This window comes from Myotis brandtii, unplaced genomic scaffold (assembly GCF_000412655.1).
Source record: "Myotis brandtii unplaced genomic scaffold, ASM41265v1 scaffold268, whole genome shotgun sequence".
In the NCBI taxonomy this organism is placed as follows: Eukaryota; Metazoa; Chordata; class Mammalia; order Chiroptera; family Vespertilionidae; genus Myotis; species Myotis brandtii.
This window is the reverse complement of record NW_005360187.1, coordinates 4,353,117-4,369,562: the sequence shown is the minus strand read 5'-3', so window position 1 is coordinate 4,369,562 and position 16,446 is coordinate 4,353,117. Positions and strand designations below refer to the sequence as shown.

Sequence of the window (16,446 nt, the reverse complement as noted above, 5' to 3'; positions counted from 1 at the left end):
ACACAAACATTTATTGAGATATTTTACATCCTTTACTAGAGCAAGTCTTTGAAACCTAGATATTTTACACCTCCCACACATCTCAATTCAGACTAGTCACATTTGTTAGTACTCGTTAGCCCTATGTGGTTAGTGGCTGCCATATTGGAGAGTGCAGTTGTGAAAAGAGGTCAGTCTCTGGGATGAAGCAGATCTGGTTCCCATCCTGCACTTGCTAACTGTGAACTTTCCTAGCTGTGAACTAGGCATTGGGTCTCTACTTCATGGGGCGGAAGTGAAGACGATAAGGTTTCCGTATGTGAGACTGTCCACTCCTCTTAGGACAGGAGCTGGCTGGTAGATGCTCAGGACAGATGGCTTTTCCCTCCCACCCAGGAAAAAAAATCTGCTGAGCACAGCCTCGGGGCCTCTCTTCACTCCGGTCCAGCCTTTTGAGCCAGGGCCTCTATTTCCGCTGTCTGCCGTGAGTGGGAGGAGGTCTCTCGTGGGAGGGAGGACCCTGGCTTGAGTCCTTGTCTCCTGGACCATCTGGCTGAGCTTTGAGAATAGGCGATCCCTTAGCCCCTTTATTGCACATATATCAGGATGTGCATATCCTCGGGGGCGCCTTCCTGGAAAAGTGAGCAATCAGCTCGCTCTCCTATAGCATCCACTCCTATAGCATCCACTTCCATGTCCCTACTGAGCACCTTTGGGCTGAAGGGAGTTTAAAGAGTGTGTAATTCAACCTATTGTTTTACAAAGAAGACAGTGATCCAGAGAGCGGATATACCGTAGCCAGGCTCACACCGTGACAATGCAGGCATAAACCTGGACCCGCTGTATTTGCATCTCTCTCTGAACACACGTAGGAACAGAGCCATCGGGACACCCCTGTATGGACTGATGATGCCTCTGTATGTTATATGCTCATCTTTGTCTTTTCACAATCTGCACTTTATTCTAAGCACCGGGCGCTCAGGACAACCAGGCTGGTGTGAATTATGCTCTATTCCCAACAGCCTTCAACTGTGTTTTCCTGCCTGTTTTCAACCCTTGATCAATTGGTCCCAGGTAGAACTTGAACATAATTCAGATTAGCCTATTTGTGAGTAGCTGAAGTAAACCATGACTTATTTGACCATCAATTTCATGCTCAAAATGTAGTATTAAATATTTCATCTTTGTGGGTTTTTTTTATAAAAGGCCCTGCTCTGGGTAATGGACTTTTATCCATTAGCCTACAGATTTTTTTCTTATTGTGATATAAGCCCACATACAAAGCAAAAAGAACAGAGCTATATCAAATATATAAATTGCAGTACCTTTTAAATGGCAGAGAGGAAAAATTGTAATTGCCCTGTTTGGCTGTTAAATGTGCTAAACCCTGACAAATTCTCACTGTGACAATCCTGGAGTATAATCCCTTAGCAAGTGCACCTTTTATTCAACTACAGAGTTGTACTCACTCCAGAAACAAGTGCCATTAATTAATAACACCCTCAGCAAACTCGCAGAGTCCTTAATTATGAAAGGTAGCCTGCTCCGTGCCTGACTCTACCATCCCCTCCCCTGGAGCACACACTGGAGCACAGGGACACGCTGGAGGAAGGTCACCCCCAGGAGCACGATAAGCAGCAGCTGTCAGACAAGGTCAATGACAAAGCATGCCTGCCCTGCAGCCTTCCCGTTGCCCCTGTGGAGGGTGTGAAGGAAGGGAAAGTGTTTCACATCTTAGGAACTTTCTCAAAATTAGTTTCTCTCCTGCAAGACTCAAGTAAATATAGAATAATCCTTTTTCATTTCGACTGAGTCTCAGGGAAGAGTAATATCAGCTGAAGATTTAGAAACAAATAAAGCCTGCCCTTTATAAGCTGCCTCAGAACGAGAAAGCCTTTTGGGGAGTCTGCGAGGCGGACCCGGGGGGGTGCACGTCGAACAAACGTAGAAGACGGAGCCTTCCTGGCTTCCAGGCCAAGCACGTGCCGAGGGGGAGCTGGGCCCTCCGGGGTGGTTTGCTCTGTTCTGCCTCCTCACTCCCACCTCCGACTCAGGCCTATGTAGTTTCCTTTGCCAGTACCTTGGATAAAGGGGGTGAGCCCTGGGGGCTGCGGTAAGTGACCCACACCTGCAAGCTTGGCGATCGTCTTTCTTGCATGTTTGGCTTATTCCTTCAAAGAGAACACAGTGCTGAGTCTGTGGCCGCTCTACACAGGACAGCCCCAATGTCACTGCAGAATGGCGGTCTGCGTCTCCCGTCCTGGGGGGCCGGCTACACAGTGCCCAGGGCTGGTCGTTGCCTCCAGGACATGGATCTGGAGGACTGGAAAACAGGCCCTGTTCAACAGGAAGTTCAACACTTCCCCATCGCAAGAAGCTGCGATTAATCAGCATGTGCGATGTGTCACAGAGGAGTAGTTGTGAGTCAGAAACCTTACTGGGAAGTTGCCCTGCTCCCTGGAGTGCAGCCCCACAGCCCTGGGTTTCTGGCCACGGCGCATGGAGTGACCCTTCCTGTCTCTAGATGGAGGACAGTCACGTTGCCGTGGAGATACTAATCAGAGTGGCTCCCTGATCCTTGCCACCTCTCTCCCACCTTCGCCTTTACCCACTTTCTGCAAGAGATTGCCACCAGCGGCTCTTGTGGTCCAATTTCTGACTCCCGTTTATTAAGAAAAAGCTGAAAAGCAGAGGTCAGGGGTGCCTGCCGTTAGAAAATTGCTCACCTTGTTTTTGGTGTGAGCAGAATGACTTTGCACGGCTGTCTGCCTCCAGCCTGCTAGCATCTAAGTTACTTTTAGAAGAAGGAACTTGTTACCCAGGAGTTTTATGTTATGTTGGGGAATGTGGTTACTTGGATCTAAAACCATTTCTGTGTCAGACCGGGATTGGATGCAAAGTGGGTCATTTTCGTGCTTCTCGGGGCAAGAATCACTGCCCGTGAAGGACGGCACTTGTCCTATTTCTGTGGCTCTGCTGAGCGTGCAGACAGACCACCGAACTGGAGGGTGGCTGTTTGCAGCTGTACCCTGCCCCCAGCATCTGCATTGCTTTGTGGCACTGGGAGCATTTTGGGGGAGCACGCTTTGGAACTGGATCAGGAAGGAGACAGGCTTGGAGCTGCTCACCATCACATCACACTCAGTGACTCCCTCCAGAGGCCCAGCCCACACTCTGGACGGGTAGACCAGACTCTGGAGTTTGGGCGTGTTCAGACCTCCCCCGGTGATTCCCACGAGCAGACAAGTTGGAAAACGCTACCTTAAGGAGACAGAAGCCTGCTGAGTGTTTGTGGTCCCACATCTGCCTTTTATACTCTATCAAGTTAGACTGACTGTGGCAGCCCCCACTCATGTTCCCCCACAGGAGACAGACACACTGATCTCTTTTCTTAGCTTTGGAGCAGAAGAGGGCGCCTTGCTTTGGGCCTGTGAGCCTGTAGGAGGAGTGAAGCAAAAGGCAGGTGTCTCCTGCGCATGCACACTTCGTAAAGAGGCATTGCCCTGAATGTATGCAGAGACAGCTGGCTCTCTTGAAAACCGGGGACTCTGTCCCTTTCCTATGGAGAAAGACTTTACCAAGCCGAATGGCACCTGCCCGGTCTAGGGGAAGTCAGGGTGGCCTTTGGCACCTCCACTTCCACCCTGACCTCACTAAGTCATGACCACAAAATGCAAATCGACCTCAAAGACTTTCCCGAAGGTTTCAGGGAGAGAGGAATGAGAAGCTCACAGTGCACGCCACACAGCAGACCGTACTTGAAACTCATCCGCACCGTCCTCATTAGACATCTGTGTTTCCCTTCCCAGTGCAAGGCTGCTTGCTCTCCCCCCAAATCTCTTGACTGTTGGGAGCTGCCCTCAGCCTTCATCCCTGCTCTGCACAGTACACCCTGAGAAAGAGCTTCATTGCACCACCGGTTACTTCTCCAGCCTGGCCTCGCCCAGCACCAGCTCGTCTGCCACTGTGTCTGTTAGGAACTTAGAAATATTGGAAAAGTACACATTCACCCTCATGTTCATCACCAGCCAGACTCCAGGCACCCTGGGCGCTCTGTTCTCAGAACTCCAAAAGCCCACGTTTTCCTGATTACCTAACGCACGGCCTCAGCCGGTGTCAGGTTCCCCAAATGGGCTGGAAACACCCTGAGGATATCATTGGTCACCTCTGTGCACCTCTTCTGAGCCTTCCATGCCAATAAGCACTTTTATTGATCTGCCCAGAGAGCATTGGAAACACTGCTGTCTACAGGTGGTACCGAAGGAAACTAGAGACAGGAAGAAGGGCACACAGCGTGTGAAATCCGATCAGACGATGGTAAGATAAGTACGTGGCCCAGAGGCACTCTCTCCGATAATGAGGCCGAATCTCCCCTACGTGGCTAAGTACTGACACGCACTTGCTTTGACACTCAGGGGTCTCGTGCCTGCTGGCTCCCGACTGGAATGCAATAGAGAATAAATCATAATAATGACAACAACAGAGGCTCACATTAGTGAGGACTCAGAAAGGACCTGCAAAGCACGGCTGGGAGTGCTTTCCCGTGTTAACCCGCTCAGTTCCCTGCACACCCTACAGTGTGTGTCTCACATGCCGAGAGACGCACAGCCAGTGCGGGCGAGGCTGGACTTCAGGCCAAGTGTTGGAGCCGACAGGGCCACTGGCTGTACTCCGGCAGGAAAGCAAACTCTGCTTCCTTGCACACTAGTTGGAGAAAAGAAACTTGGAAAGACAGAGCCTTAAGAAGCGAGGTCAACAGTTTGGGCGTGAAAGCTGCATGAGGGATGGGCTGCAGGAGCCTGTGAGTGGGCTGACAGAGAGCCTGCCGCGGAATGGATGGGGCCGCGCGGAGACTCAGAAATCACCAGGCTGGTGTCGGGAAGGGCGGGTGCGGGAATAACACGCGGCCACAGCGTTCAAAAGACCAAAAATAACACCGAAGGAAACTTCTCCTAGGACATAAATCTGCCCTAGACAGGCGAGGCGGAGGGAAAGAAAGGGCACATCCATTTCCAGGCCTGCACAGGTGCCTGTGACTCAAAGTCAATAGTTGTTCAAGGACAAGGGCGATGATGAATGACTGGGAGACGACCTGTGTGTCCAGGCCAGTGGGTGGTGCTGGGCACCACAGGGGAGGGTCCCAGTGTCATACAGGAATGAGACGCCCCGCCACAGCGGTGCACACTGAAGGTGCATTCACCCCACTCTCCCCTCACATACAGGCCTCAGTGGATCGGAATCAGACCCTGAGCTCAGATGTGAGGCTAAAGCAGAAGTGATTTGACTTCCTCGTTCCGATTCCAGAGGGGGCCAGATGTACTGGCAAGGGAGGTCCTGCCTGCCCTTTGCTCTCTGACTGTTACAAATGTACAGGAAAAGGTAGTGCTAGACTCGCTCAAAACTCCATGTCCAGAGGCTGACATGTGCGCCGTCATCCAGATGTATGGGCCCATGTTGGGTGCCCTGGGACTCACACTGGAACTGACTGGCAGGTGGCTGGGCCTTGGCACCTCAGCCCAGGTGTGTTGCACTCACAGTCACAAAAAGCTAACAGGAAGTGAAGTCCCTTGCAAACACCGAAGGAGAAGCCCATTCGTGCTTCCAACAACATTCCTCAGGATCTCTTCCTGCTGGTTCCCGACTGGAATGCAGTGGAGAATAAATCATCATAATGACAACAACAGGGACTCACGTTAGTGAGCCTTATAAAGGACTTGCAGAGCACGGCTCTGAGTGCTTCCCTTTTTAACCACCTGTTCTCTGCACACCCGACGGTGCCAGCTACCCAAGCGGCTCTTAGTGCCCGGACTTTCAATCTTCCCCACATTTGATGAAATCTAGCCCATAAATTCCTCATCCTTCTTCCCCTCCTGTTGAACTTTCTCGTTGCTGTAACCCGCTGCCCTTTCCAGTGTCCTCCAAGCCAGGAGCCCAGCTAGTCCTGTTCCTGAGCACACCCGCTTTCTGACAGCTCCATTAAGGCCCAGAGGCCAAGGCCCCCTACAGGTTCTTTTTTTGGGGGGGCGGGGGGGTGTCAGAGCTATGTTCTAGGAATTTTATTTCCAAATAAGATGAACTCCTCCCCCACCCCACCACCTTTTCTATTTTATGCAAAGGAATTATTTGTTTTAGGCTTGGCCCATATTTTTATTTTTTTAAATGTGTTTTTATTGGTTTTTAGAGAGAGAAGGAGAGAGAGAGAGAAACATTGCTGACAGAGGAATATCATTGATCGGCTGCCTCCTGCATGGCCCCTACTGGGGATCGAGAACACAACCTGGGCATATGCCCCGACAGGAAACTGAACTAGTAACATCTTTGTTTCTGGATCAACACTCAAGCACTGAGCCACATCGGTCAGGCTTGGCCCAGATCTTTAAGGTGACTTGACAGTGAAGCAAAGCTGACTCAGCCTGCGGCACACTAGCTCACCAATTCCCCCAATGCAGGGGCTGAGAACCTCCGACTCCTGTGGAGACCTTGCTAGGAAGCTCTCTCCAGATCCGTGGGCCTCTCTCCTGACTTGTTGAGTCAGAATGTGGGGGAGAGACTCAAGAAGCGTGTGTTTTCACCAGCTCACCAGGTAGTTCTGATAATGCCTATGTCTGAGAACCCATTCTTACCTCATTAATACAGGTCTGAAATGGCTTCAATTATATGTAAGCCTTGGGTCCATAGAACAGACTCTTAAGGGATCATGTAGCTGACTGTGCAGGTTGTGGGCACAAGCTATAGACAATGGGGGCACTGGGGGGGCGGGGGCAGGCTTCAGCAAGATTTCACAGAATCTTCCCTCAACTGGATGGCTTCTTGTACAATGTTAATGGCAATCTAACAGATTAGCAGTGAGCAAACTTACGTTTTATGTATTGCCATGACTCAAACATTGCCATTGGTTCTAACTTAGATGTCTGTTTTTATGTTCCATCATTTCCAGGCATGAAAAGCAACTCGAACAAATCCCAAGGCATAAGGAAATGGGCCTGTTCTCAGGACTCTGCAGCATCGGAAATGAAGCCAAGCAGACTTTATTACATCCTCCAATTCGGCAACCTTTTGCTCAGCATTTTATTACCCTGCGGAAGCCACCGGGTTATGTTTCAATCACGATGACTGACAGGCTAACTTCAACACCACGGCATCAGCAGCCCTTCCGCCCTCCTGGTCTGCGCCCTCAGAACAGAGCCCTTTCTAAATTGTCCCTGGGCCTGGATGGAAATAAAATGGCAGTTAAGATATTCATCTCCTGTTGGCTCACTTAAACATTGGTATTTGGGGTCTGCTGAAAGTCACAACTCAGGAGGTCGATCTCTTAGAACTACTGTGTTTCCTGGAAACCAAGGGTGTGTTATGCGGAGTTAAGACTTGCAGTTTCCATTTTGGTAGGTAAGATACTAGAACAGGAAATGTACAACCTCTCCCTAGTCCCATTCTTCTCCTGCAGAGAGGTGGAGAGGAAAGAGCTTAAGATGGCAAAATTAGCTTCCCAAAACGAATAGACAGGAAATGCAGCGATCAGACACCTCGGACGGGCTGAGTAGTCAAACGTAAGGAAGGGAAGGGAAGGGAAAAGCTCTCAGCACTGTCATAGGAAGCACATCCCTGGTCTACAATAACCAGTTTCTCTAAGGGAGGATGAAGGAAGGAGGCCCTTCCCTCATGTATTCATAAAAAGGGGGGGGGGTAGTTTATAGAAAAAAATAAACTAACTATAGCAATAGCTCTGCTACAAAGAACCAAACGCAGAATTGTTGTTTTTCACCACACGCCTCCTTGAGAACCCCTTTGGCTTATGTTCCACTCCGAGAACCCGGCACCATCACCAACATGGTGTTTCTCGTGACTTCTGCAACAATGACCACAGGCTGGTGGCTTCAAACAACAGGAATGTGCTCTCTCAGGGTCCTGGAGCCCAGGCTTCCCGAACGCAGCGAGGCCGTTTCCCACCAGAGGCTCCGCAAGCTGTCCTAGCTGGTGGCCGCGGCAGTCCTTGGCCATGTCTCTCTCTGCCTCTGTCCTCACATTCCTCCACTCCTCTCTGCGTCTCTCCTCTGTGCATGTCTTATAAGGACACTCGTCACAGGATTAAGATCCCATTCAGATAATCCAGAATGATATCCTTCAGGTCTTAATATCTTTAACATAACTATATCTGCAAGGCCCTTTTCCAAAATAAGATAACATCTTTATTTGAGGGTTTTGGGGTATGCTATTCATCCCACTCCTTGGGACATTTGGCCTTTGACTGCTTCTGATCCAGTTAAGTCAATAGACTGAGTATGACTAACTTATATCCATTCAAACCTTCTTACATGTCTGTCATCGCCCTGCTTATTGACAGTGATTGTAGGAGCCTCCTTGGTCTGGGAAGCCCGCTGGTTCCCAAGCCTAGTCTGGATGCTGCTTTCTTAGCTGAAGGTAGAAACTACTACAGCGTGAACAGGATATGCTCAGAAGGTGAAATGCCAGGGAGGAGGTGGCAGTGCTGGCAACCTCACTCAGCCTCCGGGCTGCTGGTTTGTGGAGCAGGTCAGACATTGACCCCGTCTCAGTTTTGAGAGCAAATGCCACCAGAATGCCTGCCCCCTGCCTCTAAGGCTAATTCCACATGTCACTTATTGGCTTTCGATCAAAGAAATAAGTAAAGCGTCACTGAGAAACAGTGACTTGAGTCATACTGCAGGCCCACCTGCAGTTTGGTTTCCATTTTGTCTTTGCAATTAAAACCCTACAGGAGCCTCATTTCTGCCTGTCCACCCCTCGATTTCCTCACTCCAGGCTCTTCCTGTAACTCTGCCCTGAATCTCTCCTTCCAGGCCAGCTCCAGGAGCCCAGGCTCAGTTGGAGGCATGATGGTCCAACATTGACTACTTACAGTGCCTTTTAAAGGATGTGCTAAGAGCTAGCAGAGCCACCTGATAGGAATATGTAGAAAAACAGCTATTACTCCTTGTGCTAAAGTGGGTCTGGCCTGCATTTAGAAAACACAAAAGGCCAGGGAGAGCAAGGCTTAAGTCAGAACAACGTCCCTAGCAATAATAACCTTCTTTTTCTCTCTGATTCCTCCTTAGGCATAAATACCCACTAGGTTGTTTCTGTTTGGAGAGGGTAGTTTTATGGTAAACAATAGATAACTTGGAGGTCTGTACAGGTCCATTTCTATTGTGCTGGTGCCTTTCTGTATTGACAGCATTAGAAAGAAGGTGTCTTATGTTGTTCTTTGTGTCCTTACTTTTCAAACTTCAGGTCCATTCCTTATCTTTATTGTTCCACTCACAATCAATATCCAAATGATGAAAGAAAATAATACTCTATTTTTGGCAAGGAGCCTGAAAGAACCTTTTCCCATGATTATCGTCACCACAGCTAACCCAACATTACAGAACAATACTTGTCAGACCCCATCTTGTCTTTCAGAGGGCAAAAAGGGGCTGTGTCTCTGAGCAGAAACCTCTCCCATCTGTCCTCTTCTGTATCCAAGCTTGAGACTTGGGTCTGGGCACAGACCTCCTCCTTCCAGTGGGCTGTACCTCCTAAGTATACCTGCCCAACATGCTGGTAAAAGAAGGAAATGAGCCCTAACCGGTTTGGCTCAGTGGATAGAGCGTCGGCCTGTGGACTGAAAGGCCCCAGGTTTGATTCTGGTCAAGGGCATGTTGGTTGCAGGCACATCCCCAGTAGGAGGTGTGCAGGAGGCAGCTGATCTATGTCTCTCTCATCGGTGTTTCTAGCTCTTTATCTCTCTCCCTTCCATTTCTGTAAAAAGTCAATAAAATATATTTTTTAAAAAGAAGAAGGAAATGAACTGTTGCTGTATAGTTATTGTACGTATATTTGCAAACGTTATTTAATCCACACACGATCTCTATATGACACACATGGAAATTTAGTCTCAGAAAACTTAGGCGACACGCTCAAGGTCACAGAGTTGGTAACAGGTGGGTTTGGGATCAACTCAGGTCTGATTCCAAAACCTATGCTCTTCGGAGAAGAACTGTAACCAAGGACTCTCCGCAAAGTTAATAAATACCTTTCCTAACTTTTCTCCTAATTGTCTATTGAGTAGGTAGGTTGGTCCTTTGTACTGACACTCAAAGGAAAAGGGGGAGAGATAGTGAAGGAAAGGCAGGGAAAATCCAAACATTCTCAAGGTGAAAGCATCCCTCTAATCATGTAAACGAAGACCACTAATGGCATTCTTACAACTTAATAACATATGGCAAGGGTGTTACTAAAAGTGCTTACTATAACCCTGAGGCAAATGTGCTCACCAAAAGGTTAATGATTATGTATCCTAGAAATAAAACAACATAAAATAATTCACAGGTGATTACTGAATAATAGAGATTGAACATATGGGTCAGTCCGACTTGGAACCACCACCAACCCTCAAGCATGGTCACACACTTGTAGTTCATTTCAGTTCTGCAAACATCTTGACCACCTACTATGCATCACTGGCTATGGCTCAGCAGCCAGAAGTGAGGCTGCCCCAGAGGTACCGCTGGAAAGTGGAGTCACTGTGGACTGCAGAGGAATGGGAAGAGCAGGGCTAGTTTCAGCAAGAACATAGGTCCTACTCCTAGGCACCTAGAAGATTTTTCTGAGTCTATTATTACTAATATTATTATTCTTTTTTCATATAAGCCTCACAAAAATCGGCCAGTCTTCTTTCTTTCCACTCTCTCTTCCTTCTTCTTATATTTATTTAATAAATATTTATTCAACACCTACTGTGTGCCAGGTATTGTATGTACCAGGGGCTGGTGCTATAAAACTGAGCAAAAACATTTGGAAGCAGCGATTATCCTCCTTCTGTAGGTGAGGAAATGGAAGTTTAGAGGGTGTGTGACTTGCTTAAGGTCACACACTAGTAATAGTGCATGTCTGTGTACTAAAGCTTGGGGCTCTTTGCCCAATCAAGTTGTTTCCCAGATGGCAGGACAAGAGAGAATAGTAGATGCTCTACGAGTTAACTCCTGGTTTTCTGTAGAGACCAGGCCCAATAAACAAAATTAGCTGGGGAAGCAATCTAGGCCTCTCAGGTTCATTTTTTATCAATTCGATGAGCATTTACTAAGTACCATCTGTGTGTACATCTGGGGGGTGGGGGTGGACTCTCAGAGAGCAATTGTGGCTATTTCACCCTTATGTCCTCTCCCTTGGCCACAGGATAGCAGCATTTCCGTCACTCTCTGAGCATTCTGTCTAGTGAGCCTGGCTCAGTGAGCATCTCCCTGTCCCATGCTGTTCTGAAGGAATGAGACCCCCAGATTCCAAATGAACCCCACCGTGCTGGTCTATGGTCACACTTTAGTGAACAGGCTTCCCATCCAGGTTGCTCAGGGCTCCTTCGCCACCTTTAAGATTTTCTGTCCTGCCCCTCCCCTTTTTCTTCTTTCTCAGAAGGTAGCTCACAAAAACAAGTCCAGAACCTCAAGAGAGAGTCTAAAGCAGTGGTTCTCCATCAGCGCCACCTGCTGGGGATGGTGTGTTAGAACTGACAGCAAGGCCCCACCCCCGGTGCTTCCACTCAGTAGGTCTGGAGTGGGGCCTGACACCTTCCCAGGTGATACTGATCCTGGACCCACACTTTGAAAACCACGGGCCCGACAAGTAAAAAGAATTCCTTTTTTATGCTGAATCCAGCTTGTTTTTCAGGCCTTGCACCGAACATATCTTAGTCCACAGGCAATGTACTGCAAGTTAATTCCAATCCGTCCACTCACGCATCTCCGGTAGGTTTTCGGAGTTATTTAACACCACAGAAGACTTCCTGCCTGGGCTAATTATGTGATTAGTTTAGATCGATAGGAGATGAACAAAGGAAAAGTGGGGCAGCTGCAGCTCACGGCCAACTTGATAGAATGGTGCTATTTCAGCCAAATTGGGGTCAGCTGCTGAAGAGTTCAATGTCGCTGAAGGTAGAAACTACTACAGCGTGAACAGGATATGCTCAGAAGGTGAAATGCCAGGGAGGAGGTGGCAGTGCTGGCAACCTCACTCAGCCTCCGGGCTGCTGGTTTGTGGAGCAGGTCAGACATTGACCCCGTCTCAGTTTTGAGAGCAAATGCCACCAGAATGCCTGCCCCCTGCCTCTAAGGCTAATTCCACATGTCACTTATTGGCTTTCGATCAAAGAAATAAGTAAAGCGTCACTGAGAAACAGTGACTTGAGTCATACTGCAGGCCCACCTGCAGTTTGGTTTCCATTTTGTCTTTGCAATTAAAACCCTACAGGAGCCTCATTTCTGCCTGTCCACCCCTCGATTTCCTCACTCCAGGCTCTTCCTGTAACTCTGCCCTGAATCTCTCCTTCCAGGCCAGCTCCAGGAGCCCAGGCTCAGTTGGAGGCATGATGGTCCAACATTGACTACTTACAGTGCCTTTTAAAGGATGTGCTAAGAGCTAGCAGAGCCACCTGATAGGAATATGTAGAAAAACAGCTATTACTCCTTGTGCTAAAGTGGGTCTGGCCTGCATTTAGAAAACACAAAAGGCCAGGGAGAGCAAGGCTTAAGTCAGAACAACGTCCCTAGCAATAATAACCTTCTTTTTCTCTCTGATTCCTCCTTAGGCATAAATACCCACTAGGTTGTTTCTGTTTGGAGAGGGTAGTTTTATGGTAAACAATAGATAACTTGGAGGTCTGTACAGGTCCATTTCTATTGTGCTGGTGCCTTTCTGTATTGACAGCATTAGAAAGAAGGTGTCTTATGTTGTTCTTTGTGTCCTTACTTTTCAAACTTCAGGTCCATTCCTTATCTTTATTGTTCCACTCACAATCAATATCCAAATGATGAAAGAAAATAATACTCTATTTTTGGCAAGGAGCCTGAAAGAACCTTTTCCCATGATTATCGTCACCACAGCTAACCCAACATTACAGAACAATACTTGTCAGACCCCATCTTGTCTTTCAGAGGGCAAAAAGGGGCTGTGTCTCTGAGCAGAAACCTCTCCCATCTGTCCTCTTCTGTATCCAAGCTTGAGACTTGGGTCTGGGCACAGACCTCCTCCTTCCAGTGGGCTGTACCTCCTAAGTATACCTGCCCAACATGCTGGTAAAAGAAGGAAATGAGCCCTAACCGGTTTGGCTCAGTGGATAGAGCGTCGGCCTGTGGACTGAAAGGCCCCAGGTTTGATTCTGGTCAAGGGCATGTTGGTTGCAGGCACATCCCCAGTAGGAGGTGTGCAGGAGGCAGCTGATCTATGTCTCTCTCATCGGTGTTTCTAGCTCTTTATCTCTCTCCCTTCCATTTCTGTAAAAAGTCAATAAAATATATTTTTTAAAAAGAAGAAGGAAATGAACTGTTGCTGTATAGTTATTGTACGTATATTTGCAAACGTTATTTAATCCACACACGATCTCTATATGACACACATGGAAATTTAGTCTCAGAAAACTTAGGCGACACGCTCAAGGTCACAGAGTTGGTAACAGGTGGGTTTGGGATCAACTCAGGTCTGATTCCAAAACCTATGCTCTTCGGAGAAGAACTGTAACCAAGGACTCTCCGCAAAGTTAATAAATACCTTTCCTAACTTTTCTCCTAATTGTCTATTGAGTAGGTAGGTTGGTCCTTTGTACTGACACTCAAAGGAAAAGGGGGAGAGATAGTGAAGGAAAGGCAGGGAAAATCCAAACATTCTCAAGGTGAAAGCATCCCTCTAATCATGTAAACGAAGACCACTAATGGCATTCTTACAACTTAATAACATATGGCAAGGGTGTTACTAAAAGTGCTTACTATAACCCTGAGGCAAATGTGCTCACCAAAAGGTTAATGATTATGTATCCTAGAAATAAAACAACATAAAATAATTCACAGGTGATTACTGAATAATAGAGATTGAACATATGGGTCAGTCCGACTTGGAACCACCACCAACCCTCAAGCATGGTCACACACTTGTAGTTCATTTCAGTTCTGCAAACATCTTGACCACCTACTATGCATCACTGGCTATGGCTCAGCAGCCAGAAGTGAGGCTGCCCCAGAGGTACCGCTGGAAAGTGGAGTCACTGTGGACTGCAGAGGAATGGGAAGAGCAGGGCTAGTTTCAGCAAGAACATAGGTCCTACTCCTAGGCACCTAGAAGATTTTTCTGAGTCTATTATTACTAATATTATTATTCTTTTTTCATATAAGCCTCACAAAAATCGGCCAGTCTTCTTTCTTTCCACTCTCTCTTCCTTCTTCTTATATTTATTTAATAAATATTTATTCAACACCTACTGTGTGCCAGGTATTGTATGTACCAGGGGCTGGTGCTATAAAACTGAGCAAAAACATTTGGAAGCAGCGATTATCCTCCTTCTGTAGGTGAGGAAATGGAAGTTTAGAGGGTGTGTGACTTGCTTAAGGTCACACACTAGTAATAGTGCATGTCTGTGTACTAAAGCTTGGGGCTCTTTGCCCAATCAAGTTGTTTCCCAGATGGCAGGACAAGAGAGAATAGTAGATGCTCTACGAGTTAACTCCTGGTTTTCTGTAGAGACCAGGCCCAATAAACAAAATTAGCTGGGGAAGCAATCTAGGCCTCTCAGGTTCATTTTTTATCAATTCGATGAGCATTTACTAAGTACCATCTGTGTGTACATCTGGGGGGTGGGGGTGGACTCTCAGAGAGCAATTGTGGCTATTTCACCCTTATGTCCTCTCCCTTGGCCACAGGATAGCAGCATTTCCGTCACTCTCTGAGCATTCTGTCTAGTGAGCCTGGCTCAGTGAGCATCTCCCTGTCCCATGCTGTTCTGAAGGAATGAGACCCCCAGATTCCAAATGAACCCCACCGTGCTGGTCTATGGTCACACTTTAGTGAACAGGCTTCCCATCCAGGTTGCTCAGGGCTCCTTCGCCACCTTTAAGATTTTCTGTCCTGCCCCTCCCCTTTTTCTTCTTTCTCAGAAGGTAGCTCACAAAAACAAGTCCAGAACCTCAAGAGAGAGTCTAAAGCAGTGGTTCTCCATCAGCGCCACCTGCTGGGGATGGTGTGTTAGAACTGACAGCAAGGCCCCACCCCCGGTGCTTCCACTCAGTAGGTCTGGAGTGGGGCCTGACACCTTCCCAGGTGATACTGATCCTGGACCCACACTTTGAAAACCACGGGCCCGACAAGTAAAAAGAATTCCTTTTTTATGCTGAATCCAGCTTGTTTTTCAGGCCTTGCACCGAACATATCTTAGTCCACAGGCAATGTACTGCAAGTTAATTCCAATCCGTCCACTCACGCATCTCCGGTAGGTTTTCGGAGTTATTTAACACCACAGAAGACTTCCTGCCTGGGCTAATTATGTGATTAGTTTAGATCGATAGGAGATGAACAAAGGAAAAGTGGGGCAGCTGCAGCTCACGGCCAACTTGATAGAATGGTGCTATTTCAGCCAAATTGGGGTCAGCTGCTGAAGAGTTCAATGTCCCTATTATTATTATTATTATTATTATTATTATTATTATTATTGAGGTATAATTGACATACAACATTATGTTAGTTTCGGGTGTACGACATCATAATTTGATATTTGTGTATATTATGAAATGATCAGCACAATGAATCTAGTTAACATCTGTGACCACACAGTTATAATTTTTTTCTTTTGATAATTTTTAAGATTTACTCTTAGTAACTTTCAAATATAGGATTAACTAGAGTCACGATGCCATACAGTATACCCCCATGATTTATTTTATAACAGGAGACCCCCTTCACTCATTTTGCCCATCTCTCTGCCAGCACCTGTCAGCCACCAATGTGTGCGCTTGCTCGCTCGCTCTCTCTCTCTCTCTCTCTCTCTCGCCCTCGCTCTCGCTCTCTGAGTTTGGTTTTATTTCCTTTTGTTTTTAGATTCCACATGCATGAGAGATCATATGGTATTTAAGGCTTCAATGTTGCTATCTTGAGGGAAATGGAACTTGCCCCTGCTATAGCTGGAATTCATTGAAAAATCCATTCCAATTTAAGGAAGGACAAAAGCCATATACCTATAGCTTTGGAAGGTTGTATCAGCGCAGAAGTCTCACATTTTCAGGAGAAGGGAATGAATGGTAGGGAGCCTGCACTGACTGTGCATCAGCCACGCACCACTGACCTTTTGATGCAGGTAGGACTATCCTGATTTTACAAACAAGGAAACTCAGAGAACGGGTCACCCAAAGCCGTGGTGATGATGATGGTGACAGTAATAATAATAGCGCCTAACATTTACTGAGCTCTTACTGTGGGATTATGTCCTAGGCATTTTTTTTCTAGGTACTCTATGTTATTAGCTCAGCCAATCTTCACAACTCTTTGAGTAAGTTCCATTATTATCCCATTTCACAGATAGGAAAATTACAGCACAAGGATGTTCAGCTTGCCCATGGTTGTCCAGTTAGCAAGCGTCAGACATGGATTTGAACCCAAATGGTGTGAATCCAGAATCTATGACATTTTCTTGGCTGAGATGCAAACCCAAGTTGACCA

At 47.2% G+C, this 16,446-nt stretch overlaps 1 protein-coding gene across 1 annotated transcript in view; it reads left to right on the top strand.

Annotated features, from left to right (window-relative positions):
- FHIT (fragile histidine triad) overlaps nucleotides 1-7,219 on the top strand; it is a 733,138-nt gene extending 725,919 nt beyond the window's left edge. The window contains exon 6 of the mRNA XM_005868429.2: nucleotides 6,917-7,219. The gene's annotated coding sequence lies outside the window, so the exon portion shown is untranslated. The remainder of the gene's footprint in view (nucleotides 1-6,916) is intronic.
- Nucleotides 7,220-16,446: the final 9,227 nt, after the last annotated feature.